Source organism: Schistocerca piceifrons, chromosome 5 (assembly GCF_021461385.2).
Source record: "Schistocerca piceifrons isolate TAMUIC-IGC-003096 chromosome 5, iqSchPice1.1, whole genome shotgun sequence".
Taxonomy (NCBI): Eukaryota; Metazoa; Arthropoda; class Insecta; order Orthoptera; family Acrididae; genus Schistocerca; species Schistocerca piceifrons.
In genome coordinates, this window is record NC_060142.1 from 572854712 (window position 1) to 572868387 (window position 13676).

General features: G+C 43.6%; 1 protein-coding gene across 3 annotated transcripts in view; it reads left to right on the forward strand.

Moving 5' to 3' along the window:
• LOC124798682 (ERC protein 2-like) overlaps positions 1–13676 on the forward strand; it is a 482084-nt gene that overhangs the window by 2959 nt on the left and 465449 nt on the right. The window lies entirely within an intron of this gene.

A 13676-nucleotide genomic window follows, 5' to 3' on the forward strand; every position in this document is an offset into this window, starting at 1 on the left:
CTTCTAGCATTGAATATAGGCATTAAGTATTGACAGCTATCTTGTAATTATCGAGGCTCAACATTCTGCTGCCTCGACACATCAATTGTTGGGGCATGCAAGAATGCTTTAGGTACAATATGAAACCTTTCGACAGATCATAGTCAGCTGCTTCAGATATTAGTAAAGGAAAGCAGGTAAGGCGATATCGTAGCTCACAAAAAGGTGACATACAGAGTGTTGATCGTATTTTCTGCAATGAAACCGGTGCACTCCGTATGGATATTCGGGATACGTCATTTTGAAAGGAAAACCACTATTAAAAGCGATGTTTCGACCGATTTTACAGCGGTCCTTCTCAGGGCGACTATAGTGCTGGTTCCTGGGAGTGGTCTTCCCTATAACCTGTCTTACCTCAGTTGTCATACACAAGGGTCACTCCCATGATCGTCATTGGACAATGAAAAATCTGGATGCCTGGGGACACGTGGCTCTTCGGGAAACTGTTGTCTGTACTATCCTCACAGGTAACTGGAAGGCAACAACGAATCTGCAGCTTGTACCAATGGAGTGCGCTTTACTGCGATAACCTGCTAGACCAGCACAGGCAAGAGCCTTCCACTCAGCCGCCCGTCTATAGGCATATAGGCGTGACGTAGTTTGCCACGTGTCAACCGAAATCAAGAACAAGGAATCGCTGTAGTTCTCGCACAATTCACACGCCAAATGTGAAGGAGCGAGTGTTAAGCCTAATAGAAGATGATCCTACAACAAAAATGAAAGAAAAAAAATCAGCTGCTGAAGGCATAGCCCACGCTCTTGCGTGGTCATTTCTGGATTGGCGGTTACATTATTCATGCCACTTGCATGATGTGGAAGTTCCGGAAGCTCCCAGGGTACATACAAGGTCACTACACCATTTTTCAGTCCTGCCAATGGATTCTAAGTTGGAACGTGGAAGATTTGCTGTTCACACTTTGCACTTTATTTACCGACGAAGCGGGATCCACACAGAGTGGAACAATAAAGTACCGCACTAACCATTTGTGGACTGATGTACATCCTCGAGCGATCAAGGAAGAAGGTTCGCTTTACAGTCATTGCATGGGCAGGTACCGTGGATGACAGATTGATACGGCCGTACACTTTGCCAGGCGATTTAACACGTGCACTTTATCATCAATTTCTACGGGGCAACCTACTTGCGCTACTGGAGAACGTTACCCCTGAAGTGAGACAAAGGATGTTTATGATCAATATATTGCTTCCTCCTACAAATACCTCGCAAAAAGACCATCAAGAAGAAATTAGATTCGAGCCCACAGGGAGGCTTACCAGCAATCGTTCTTCCCACGGTCATATGCGACGGGAACGGGAAAAGGCAAAGTGTCAAGGGTACACACAGTACCCTCCGCCACACTGTAAGGTGCCTTGTGGAGCATAGGTGTAGATGTCATCCCATTTTCTACGACTCATACGACAGTACTCAAAAAATGTTCAATTGTATGTGAAATCTTATGGGACTTAACTGCTAAGGTCATCAGTCCCTAAGCTTACACACTACTTAACCTAAATTATCCTAAGGACAAACACACACACCCATGCCCGAGGGAGGACTCGAACCTCCGCCGGGACCAGCCGCACAGTCCATGACAGCAGCGCCCAGACTACTCGGCTAATCCCGCGCGGCACGACAGTACTAAACGCAAAGTTCGATCAGTGATGTATTGATCGAGGAGGTCATTCTGTGTTCACTGACCTTAATCGCTTCGAATTTCTAGCTGCGGGGAATTTAAAATCCTTGGTATATTCCACACCCACCCTCCTGGAAAGCCGTGCTCGTTAAAACGACAATTCCATGACGGTGAGGTGCGCCAGCCCAGCGGATTAATGACGAGGATTAGTGTGCACGCCAGCCTAGATGTGGCTCACTTTCACATGAATAACACTACACGCAGACAGTTGGCATACACATATTCCGTCCCTGGGGTAACAGGTGGCGATTGGAAGAGCATTCGGCGAGCTCTTTAAATTAACTATGCCAAATCCGTTACTAACTATGCCAATTCCAAAGCCATAAGAAGAAAAGGAAGGCGTTTTCCACACCCATCGACGACGTCCACACACTAAAGGAGTACGTGTCCTGTGCAAGTAACAAAATACGAATGCAACTTGGTGGGTTTGCACGAGCTCATGATGGTTTTAAGATATGTAAGAATGAGTGGTAACTACACTGGGCAGCTCCTGTTGTGTTAACAGACAGATGGCTATCGTAGGGCAGAATGACCCATGTCTCAAAAAGTGTATGGTTACAGACATGGGTCTGTAGGACCTTTTCCTCTAGTTTTTACTGGTTCCATTTCTTGTAAGAATATGAGACACCTTTTTTAAATACCATATACACAAACTGTCTGGTTATGTGATAGCATCACTTCTTTCACCCACTGGTTGAATCTTCCTTGTTTAAAACCGCACTGAAATGGTATATAAAACTTAAGCTTCTCGCAAGTTGAAACTAGTCTAGTCAAGAATAAAAACTAACTCAGTGCAGTCCCTAACCTCATTTATCTTGTCCGTTGGTCCTAACACAGTGAATGAACCAGAATGTAATTTTTAATATTGGTTCTGTGTAATTTCTAGTACTTGTTCCCTAACCTTCACTACAGCCTTTCACGAGAAGACAGAGCCTTACTTCAACGGATTCCCATGGAAGTTCCTATCATCTATATAGCAATCGCGCACGAAATTTCATTGCGTTCTAACCTGTCTTGTCCTCAATTGCCTGTTGAATAATTCACTTCGTGTTTCTCGCGTTCTTCTAGGGAGCAAGACAAGACAAGGAGAGGCACTTAGCAGTATTGCAAGTGTATGCGTTGCTTAGTATTACCAGTGTTACACGTGCAGAACTTGAAAATGACATCCCTCCCCAACGACGAACATATCTAGTGCAAGTGAACCAAAATAATCCTCAGACGATGCCCAAAGAACCTCAGTGAATTGTTCACGAGCTGAATGAACGTGCCGTTTACAGCCCCCGTACAACTTTGGAAAGGGGGAGGGGGCGTCACTAACTCTTGATAAATATTCAAGATTAGACCGCATTAATATCTGGTGCACACATTCTTTTGCAGATGTGCTACACTTAGCTGAGGCTCGCTTTCTTCTTTCTTATAGCTCGAGCGAGCGAACTGCCGGTACTGTACTGTGTTGCCGGTACTGTACTGTGTTCTGCTTGTTAAACAAATGGGTTGAACCATTTGTGTATTCTTCGCAAACGACAATTGCAGTCCTAAGTGTAATTTTTTACAGTCGATATTTTCCTCTCTAAAGAAATAATACTGAAGAATAAGGAACAGCAACGACATGAGAGTACAAGTGAATTTCGAAACACACATCCCTTGGGAAAACTCGACGAAACTTACAGATTAACACACTTGTTTCATAACGTCTCGCGTTGTGTCCTAACTGTCGGGTCATGTAATAAATCAGACGGATTACTGAGTTTGAGGATCTTTCTGAATTTGGTTTTCTTATGCCTTTGCTTCTGCGTTATGCCTGGATATATGCTTCTTTCAGAAACTGGGCAATACTGACTGCATCCGCTGTAGACAGCAGCCGAAAAAGTTCTGTTACACACGCAGTTTGGGGAATTCCTGCTCTTATCGAGCTCTTTGAGGAGGTTATGCCGTTTCTTTCATATCGCGAACATCCTAGTATCATTTGGAGGACGTTTGCGATCTCTGCCTAATGCCATCTACCTACGTTCCGCTACGTCGTCCCCTCGGTTTCTTCTTACTTCTTGGAGTCCACAGAAGTATATTCTTTGTCCATCTACTGTCCATTCGTCTGTTTACATATACTCCCCTGTGCCATCCCTCCATTTCATTTTCATTACAGCTGTCTTCCACCCCAGTTTGTTTCCTCATCCATTTACTTGTTCTCTTGTCCCCCTCTCCACCCATCCACCCCCCCCCCCCCCAAACCCACCCCTCTCCGGTCGCTGTTTTAAACTTGCTTCTCTCCACTGATCGCTAATCAGCAGCCTGCCATAATACGCTCTCAGATCAGCTTTTGTCTCATCTTATTTTCGAAAACCATGTTTAGTTTGCCATAGGCACTTGAGACCATTTTTTACTCTTCTGTTTATTTCTTTTGCTGCCCATCCAGTCCTCGTCTTCAACTTCATTAGAAACAAAAACGCACCAACTAGCTCTACGGCATATTTGTTAATCTGTAATTTTTTTTATATGCCAATTGTAAGTTATTTTAGTCTTCAGTTTTGATTGATTTTAAGGCCTACTTGCAGACTCTCTCTATTAAATTCTCCTATTCGTTGTTAAATTTATCGCAATAAACACAAGCATGTGTCAAGCATGTTCCATTAATGCGTATTTCTTCATCACGTTCTCAATTATATGAAAGCTCCCTCTAGAGCTTCTGCGAATAGTTCTGATGATGCGGAATCCCATTGCCAGACTCATCTTTTGATTCAGAATATCCTACTAGCGTGACAAAGCCTAATGGAAGTTGTAGCTTTGATATATTTATTGAGCAGTACACAAAAACATTTGAATCGCTGTCTTTTTTCTCAAAGCCTGCCAGTACGTTGAAACTGAATCAAAAGCTTGTTCAAAATCTACCAGTCCCAGCAAAGCAATCACTGATACTTATTGCTGCTTTCATTCACGACTTACAAATGATGCACTGTGCTGTAAAGCCGGCTTTGTTCAGTCGGCTCACGGTAGCTGCAAATACTGGAAGATCCAGAAGTATCATAGGAAATGGAGAATCTAGGAATCTAACTTGCAGCAGGACGACGCGTTTAGCAGAGAACTTACTTTGTTCACCGAAAGCTGACGCTGCGGCCGCCACAGTTGCTGCTGATCCTTATTTGAACAGATCTGCTGTCTGGAACAAACGGAAAATAATGTGGATTATGGATATGTGAAGCGCATACTTGCGAAATGTAATAGCATCAGTGCAAACTATAAATTACTGAATCAGATAAGTAGCCTCTGATAGATCGTGATTTCCCGTCAGAAAGATCACAGTTCGTAGTAACTGACGGAAAGTCGTCGAGTAAAACAGAAGTGATTTCTGGCTTTCCCCAACGCAGTGTTTAGACCCTCTGCTGTTCCTTATGTTTATAAACGATTTAGGAGACAACTGAGCATCCGTCAGGTTGTTTGCAGATGATGCTGTCGTTTATCGTCTGTTAAAGTCATTAAAGGATCAAAAAGAGCTAGAAAACGATTTAGAAAAGATACCTGTATGGTGCGAAAATTGGCAGTTGACCCTGAATAATGAAAGGTGTGGGGTCATCCACTTGAGTGCTAAAAATTATCTGTTAAACTTCGGTTACACAATTAATCAGTCAAATCTGAAGGCCGTAAATTCAGCTAAATACCTAGGAATTACAGTTACGAACAACTTAAATTGGAAAGAACAAGGAAAATGTTGTGAGGAAGGCTAACCAAAGACTGCGTTTCATTGATAGAACACTTAGAAGATGCAACAGCTCTACTAAAGAGACTGCCTGCACTACGATTGTCTGTCCTGTTTTGGAGTACTGCAGCGCGGTGTGGGATCCTTACCAGATAGGATTAACGGAGTACTTCGAGAAAGTTCAGAGAGGGCAGCACGTTTCATACCATCGCGAAACAGGGGAGAGAGTGTCTCGGACATGATTCGGGATTTGGGGTGGACATCATTAAAATAAAGGCGTTTCGCCGGCCGCGATGGCCAAGCGGTTCTAGGCGCTACAGTCTGGAACCGTGCGACCGCTACGGTCGCAGGTTCGAATCCTGCCTCGGGCATGGATGTGTGTGATGTCCTTATGTTAGTTAGGTTTGAGTAGTTCTAAGTTCTAGGGGACTGATGACCTCAGATGTTAAGTCCCATAGTGCTCAGAGCCATTTGAACCAAAGGCGTTTCCCGTTGTCGCGCGATCTTCTCACGAAATTTCAATCATTAACTGTCTTCTCCGAATGTGAAAATATTTTTTAGACTCTGACCTACATAGGGAGGAATGGTCATCATAATAAAATAAGGGGAATCAGAGCTCGCACGGTGAGATATAAATGTTTCTTTTTCCGCGCGCAGTTCGAGAGTGGAGTAATAGAGAATTACTGTGAAGGTGGTTCGATGAACCCTCTCTCAGGCACTTATGCGTGATCTGCGGAGAAGCCATGTAGATGTAGATGATCGGTTAAATCGTTTTCACTGTATTTCTTTTTATTATTTACAAAATTCCGATATCTTTCAATACAGTTCTGGAAAACCCTATAATTTATGAATTATTAAGTTCAATTTCCTCCCTGCACTCCCCCTCCCTGCGGATAGCCACAGCCGTAATCCGTCAGAATCGTAACAGCCATCTACAGTGCACCTATCATTCACGACAAATGTGTTGAGGCAACCCGACTTCAAAGACGTGTAATGTAAAAGACAATACACTTCGCTGTTGCAACCGGAGAGTGGTGCAGAAACTACGCAGCCAGTGAGAGGGTTTAAATAATTGCTGGCACAGTTTTAGGACCGACGAGGTAAACGACTAGAATACAGGTGTCAGCAGTCGAGAATAAAGGTAATTTAGGATAGCTAGGTGCTCTAGCCCCCCATGAACCATGGACCTTGCCGTTGGTAGGGAGGCTTGCGTGCCTCAGCGATACAGATGGCCGTACCGTAGGTGCAACCACAACGGAGGGGTATCTGTTGAGAGGCCAGACAAACATGTGGTTCCTGAAGAGGGGCAGCAGCCTTTTCAGTAGTTGCAGGGGCAACAGTCTGGATGATTGACTGATCTGGCCTTGTAACATTAACCAAAACGGCCTTGCTGTGCTGGTACTGCGAATGGCTGAAAGCAAGGGGAAACTACAGCCGTAATTTTTCCCGAGGGCATGCAGCTTTACTGTATGATTACATGATGATGGCGTCCTCTTGGGTAAAATATTCCGGAGGTAAAATAGTCCCCCATTCGGATCTCCGGGCGGGGACTACTCAAGAGGACGTCATTATCAGGAGAAAGAAAACTGGCGTTCTACGGATCGGAGCGTGGAATGTCAGATCCCTTAATCGGGCAGGTAGGTTAGAAAATTTAAAAAGGGAAATGGATAGATTAAAGTTAGATATAGTGGGAATTAGTGAAGTTCGGTGGCAGGAGGAACAAGACTTTTGGTCAGGTGATTACAGGGTTATAAATACAAAATCAAATAGGGGTAATGCAGGAGTAGGTTTAATAATGAATAAAAAAATAGGAGTGCGGGTTAGCTACTACAAACAGCATAGTGAACGCATTATTGTGGCCAAGATAGACACAAAGCCCATGCCTACTACACTAGTACAAGTTTATATGCCAACCAGCTCTGCAGATGATGAAGAAATTGATGAAATGTATGACGAGATAAAAGAAATTATTCAGGTAGTGAAGGGAGACGAAAATTTAATAGTCATGGGTGACTGGAATTCGTCAGTAGGAAAAGGGAGAGAAGGAAACATAGTAGGTGAATATGGATTGGAGGGAAGAAATGAAAGAGGAAGCCGCCTTGTAGAATTTTTCACAGAGCATAAGTTAATCATAGCTAACACTTGGTTCAAGAATCATGAAAGAAGGTTGTATACCTGGAAGAATCCTGGAGATACTAAAAGGTATCAGATAGATTACATAATGGTAAGACAGAGATTTAGGAACCAGGTTTTAAATTGTAAGACATTTCCAGGGGCAGATGTGGATTCTGACCACAATCTATTGGTTATGAACTGCAGATTGAAACTGAAGAAACTGCAAAAAGGCGGGAATTTAAGGAGATGGGACCTGGATAAACTGAAAGAACCAGAGATTGTACAGAGTTTCAGGGAGAGCATAAGGGAACAATTGACAGGAATGGGGGAAAGAAATACAGTAGAAGAAGGGCTAATAGAAATCCTTGGGTAACAGAAGAAATATTGAATTTAATTGATGAAAGGAGAAAATATAAAAATTCAGTAAATGAAGCAGGCAAAAAGGAATACAAACGTCTCAAAAATGAGATCGACAGGAAGTGCAAAATGGCTAAGCAGGGATGGCTAGAGGACAAATGTAAGGATGTAGAGGCTTGTCTCACTAGGGGTAAGATAGATACTGCCTACAGGAAAATTAAAGAGACCTTTGGAGAGAAGAGAACCACTTGTATGAATATCAAGAGCTCAGATGGAAACCCAGTTCTAAGCAAAGAAGGGAAGGCAGAAAGGTGGAAGGAGTATATAGAGGGTTTATACAAGGGCGATGTACTTGAGGACAATATTATGGAAATGGAAGAGGATGTAGATGAAGATGAAATGGGAGATAAGATACTGCGTGAAGAGTTTGACAGATCACTGAAAGACCTGAGTCGAAACAAGGCCCCGGGAGTAGACAACATTCCATTAGAACTACTGATGGCCTTGGGAGAGCCAGTCATAACAAAACTCTACCATCTGGTGAGCAAGATGTATGAGACAGGCGAAATACCCACAGACTTCAAGAAGAATATAATAATTCCAATCCCAAAGGAAGCAGGTGTTGACAGATGTGAAAATTACCGAACTATCAGTTTAATAAGTCACAGCTGCAAAATACTAACGCGAATTCTTTACAGACGAATGGAAAAACTGGTAGAAGCGGACCTCGGGGAAGATCAGTTTGGATTCCGTAGAAATGTTGGAACACGTGAGGCAATACTAACCTTACGACTTATCTTAGAAGAAAGATTAAGAAAAGGCAAACCTACGTTTCTAGCATTTGTAGACTTAGAGAAAGCTTTTGACAATGTTGACTGGAATACTCTCTTTCACATTCTAAAGGTGGCAGGGGTAAAATACAGGGAGCGAAAGGCTATTTACAATTTGTACAGAAACCAGATGGCAGTTATAAGAGTCGAGGGGCATGAAAGGGAAGCAGTGGTTGGGAAAGGAGTGAGACAGGGTTGTAGCCTCTCCCCGATGTTATTCAATCTGTATATTGAGCAAGCAGTAAAGCAAACAAAAGAAAAATTCGGAGTAGGTATTAAAATCCATGGAGAAGAAATAAAAACTTTGAGGTTCGCCGATGACATTGTAATTCTGTCAGAGACAGCAAAGGACTTGGAAGAGCAGTTGAGCGGAATGGACAGTGTCTTGAAAGGAGGATATAAGATGAACATCAACAAAAGCAAAACGAGGATAATGGAATGTAGTCAAATTAAATCGGGTGATGCTGAGGGGATTAGATTAGGAAATGAGACACTTAAAGTTGTAAAGGAGTTTTGCTATTTAGGGAGTAAAATAACTGATGATGGTCGAAGTAGAGAGGATATAAAATGTAGACTGGCAATGGCAAGGAAATCGTTTCTGAAGAAGAGAAATTTGTTAACATCAAGTATAGATTTAAGTGTCAGAAAGTCGTTTCTGAAAGTATTTGTATGGAGTGTAGCCATGTATGGAAGTGAAACATGGACGATAACCAATTTGGACAAGAAGAGAATAGAAGCTTTCGAAATGTGGTGCTACAGAAGAATGCTGAAGATAAGGTGGGTAGATCACGTAACTAATGAGGAGGTATTGAATAGGATCGGGGAGAAGAGAAGTTTGTGGCACAACTTGACTAGAAGAAGGGATCGGTTGGCAGGACATGTTTTGAGGCATCAAGGGATCACAAATTTAGCATTGGAGGGCAGCGTGGAGGGTAAAAATCGTAGAGGGAGACCAAGAGATCAATACACGAAGCAGATTCAGAAGGATGTAGGTTGCAGTAGGTACTGGGAGATGAAGAAGCTTGCACAGGATAGAGTAGCATGGAGAGCTGCATCAAACCAGTCTCAGGACTGAAGACCACAACAACAACAACAACAGGTGCTCTAGCTTATAGAATTGCCAAAAACAAGAATGTATATGCTTGTTTGAGTGCAACTGCCGAATCAGATGACACTTACGGAACCATCAAACCGTATTTCGCTAGTGGAGGCTGGCTAAAATCGTCACCGAGAAAGTGAAGTACCTAAGGAAAATATTTTTGATTTTATTCGTGCATGCAGTTCACTGAGCGACTGCTACTCGACAAATTTGTTCCAAAAGAAAACCTGCAATGCTCCGACACTGCAGACACCTGGCATACGAAAGTGTGCTACATCTGAGATAAATGTCTGTCGATGCGTGCATTGTTCTTCGTCTTATCGTTCGTTTTTTAATGGACACTGCGAGTACCAGGTACATTTCTAGGTGAATCCATTTCATCCTCATCGATATTGCTAATTATTACCGTTTTCACTCAAGTCACAAACCTTTCAGCTTTTGCACGACGAGAGATTTTGCCCTCGTGTTGTTTAATGTCCTACTTGAAATACAACACTCGATGACACATCTACTTAGTTTCTCGTAACATTCCGCTGGTCAGCATTCACAGAGATTAATCACGCTATAATTACCCCCCCCCCCTCTCCTCTCTCTTCCTTTCTCTGCCCATGCTCTTCTTCCTCCTTCATTCACTCTTTGTCGATTGGAGAGAGATTTTGAGATTTACATTGGTGACCATTCATCGAAAAAGATTTATCTTTCTGCAGATATTGTGTACTACTGACAGATGTTCAAATTCTTTTCATATCGAATTCGTGGAAACGAAAAACGGTTTTATATGCTCAGGGATGCAATTTCCGTTTGACCAAACGTTGATCGCTGTTTCTTCTTTTCCACTGAGTGGTCCTACCTACGTCCTTGGGGGTGCTAACAGACGTCATATGAATATTATGTTTGCACACAATTCAGGCATTCATAGCGCTGCATGAGAGAACGAGCGCAATGCGTTTTCCGTTATAGAGACTGGACACTGCTAAAGATAAATGACAGAGAATGTCTCTCAGTAGGATCTTTGCAGGGTGTCCTCTTCTTCCCTCCTGTGCGCGAAGTGTAGATTCAGTGACCTTTCCTTCCCTTTAGTCTCACGATTTTGTGATGGTTGATCCATTTTCTGTTTCTTCCTGTTCCACTCCTCTTCTTCCCTGTTGTGTGCAAAGTATAGATTCGGTGACGTTTCCTTCCCTTTAGCCTCGTGGTTTTGTGGTTGTCGTCTGCAGTTTGACTGTCATCATATTGATCCATTTTCTGCTTCTTCCTGTTCCTCGTGTGCTAAATGGCTCTGCGATGTAATAAGTATCAGCTGATGCCTGCTTCCGACAGCATATTTCTAACTAGTGGGAAGAGTCGCAACAATAGTAACTAAAACAGAAAGGGATTTTTGGCATATCGTTTGCATGACTGATAATGGTTGCAACAGTGGCAATATAACCTCACGGGCTATCACACAGCAGGTAGCGCAGAACAGTAGTCAATCTGTTTAGAGAGAGAGAAAGAGAGAATTTTTACACTAAACTAAAGTGTTTACTGTGTCTCAGTTTCAGGAACACATTAATGCCCCAGTGCTTTCAACTTTTTATGTGAAATCGAGATTTAGCCTAGTTGGAGTAATTCCTATTTAGAAGAATGCACTAAGCAGCAAAGGCCGTTCAAAACTTGTAAGACAGTGGTAACAGCATGGCGTACACACTGGCGTGGTAAGACAGTGGGCGTAACTGCCAAGGACGAATTCCACTGGCGGCGGCCCCACCTGGCGGACGATCGGCATTCAGGGCTATGTTTGCAAACTGTTCTGGCTCCCGCCTTCGCCTCCTTGGCTGGCTTACTTTTGCGTCGTTGTCGGAGTCTACACAACTATGTACAGACGTTAGGTTTTCCGAGGTTCCAGAGTAAGGACGGGCAGATGTCAGTACGATTTCTTCTAGACTGTTCACGTTAAGATTTTCGCATGTTCGGGAAAGGTCCAGGAAGTAAGCTGTAAAAGAAGTAAAAATATGACGTTATTATGTCAGTACATTACTTACGTGAAGACTGCGACTGTGGTGTAAATAGAAGAGGAGTAAAGTAGGAACAGCACACGTTCGAGATCTACCATCTTAGCCGGCCGCCGTGGCCGAGCGGTTCTAGGCGCTTCAGTCCGGAACCGCGCTGCTGCTACGGTCACAGGTTCGAATCCTGCCTGGAGCATGGAAGTGTGTGATGTCCTTAGGTTAGGTAGCTTTAAGTAGTTCTAAGTCTAGGGGACTGATGACCTCAGCAGTTAAGTCCCATAGTGCTTAGAGCCACTTGAACCATCTACCATCTTAAAATTATCTGTAATCACACGACCTCCCTACACCGAATTAGAGTCCCGGACACAAAAGTTGCAAGCGTCTCATTACTTTACAATGAGTCAAAGTGTTAAATAGCTGACGTTAAGCATGTAAAACCTTTATGGTTGAAGACGCAAAACCTTAATTGGTCCAAATGGTTCAAATGGCTCCAGGCTCTATGGGACTTAACTTCTGAGATCATAAGTCCCCTAGAACTTAGAACTACTTAAACCTAACTAACCTAAGGACATCACACATATCCATGCCCGAGGCAGGATTCGAACCTGCGACCGTAGCGGTCGCGCGATTCCAGACTGTAGTGCCTAGAACCGCTCGGCCACCCCGGCCGGCAACCTTAAGTATGTTGGTTTTATTAATTACGGATTATTCATCCTTAGACTAACGAAAAAGTCAAAACAAAAACTGGTAAGCGATAAACTGTATTCCTCTTCCAGTGTTCTCTAGTGAGGTACGCAGATGGCAGTTGTCATTTGCGAAAGTTGTACTCAACCAAGCACATGCAATGCGACATCTTAATGTAGTGCCAAATTGCAAGAGCGATCTGTTTGACCAAAGAGGATGGGCTTTCGGTCGTTTTGCTGCAGGTGCCAAAGTCTCTCCGTGTGTCATCCATAGGTCGTGGAGACGCTACAGGAAGAAAGGCGAGTTGGACAAGGTCTCCTACGCATTACAGCCCCACGTGAAGACCAGTATCTGACCATCTCTGAGTTGCGGCGTCGTGCGGATACCGCGAGAGCACTCCAAGCCGTTCTCAGAAGGACCACTGGAGCCGCCGTGCCCGATCAAACTGTAATGAATAGTTTGGGCGAAAGGACCTTACGACCCAGACGTCCCGGCTGAGTACCACATTTGATACGATATTTTGCTGCTCGCCTTCAGTTCTGTCGTTTTGAAGTCAACTGGCAACTTCGTCACCGGTGAAATGTGTTGTTCACAAACGAGTCCAGATTTCCTGTAATGCAAGCTAATGACCGTGTTCGTGTGCGGAGACCCATGGACGAGCGGTATCTGCCAAAAATGGTCTAGGAAATCGACAGTTTCCAAGGTTCTGTGATGTTGTGGGGAGCTTGACCCTGAATTCCTACTGATGTCAGGGTCTATGTGGCGAGAGTCAGCAGGGATGTCTTGCGAAGCGTGGACATTGAAGTAATAGTGAGTCCCGACCTAAACCCCATCGTACATAAATGGGATATGCTTCTTTGTCAGACGTGTACTTAGTGGTCCAGTTCCTCGACAGACTTTTCATGAACTCTCATGGGCTCTCATGGACGAATGGGAATGGATACCACAGGACGACTTCCGTAGACTTGTACGGAGAATGCCGCATAGGTGTCAGGCAATGAGTGATAAACCCTCACGGAGGGCATATACGTTATCGAAATTCTCAAAGTCCAATCAAAAATACCCAGGATGACGGGATGAATGATTGCTTCCACTCTGTTTTCGACATTTCAGTTCTCTCCTTGTACATGGTCGAGGGTGTGAAGATGTTTTCGTGTGTACTTAACTTGTAAAATATGA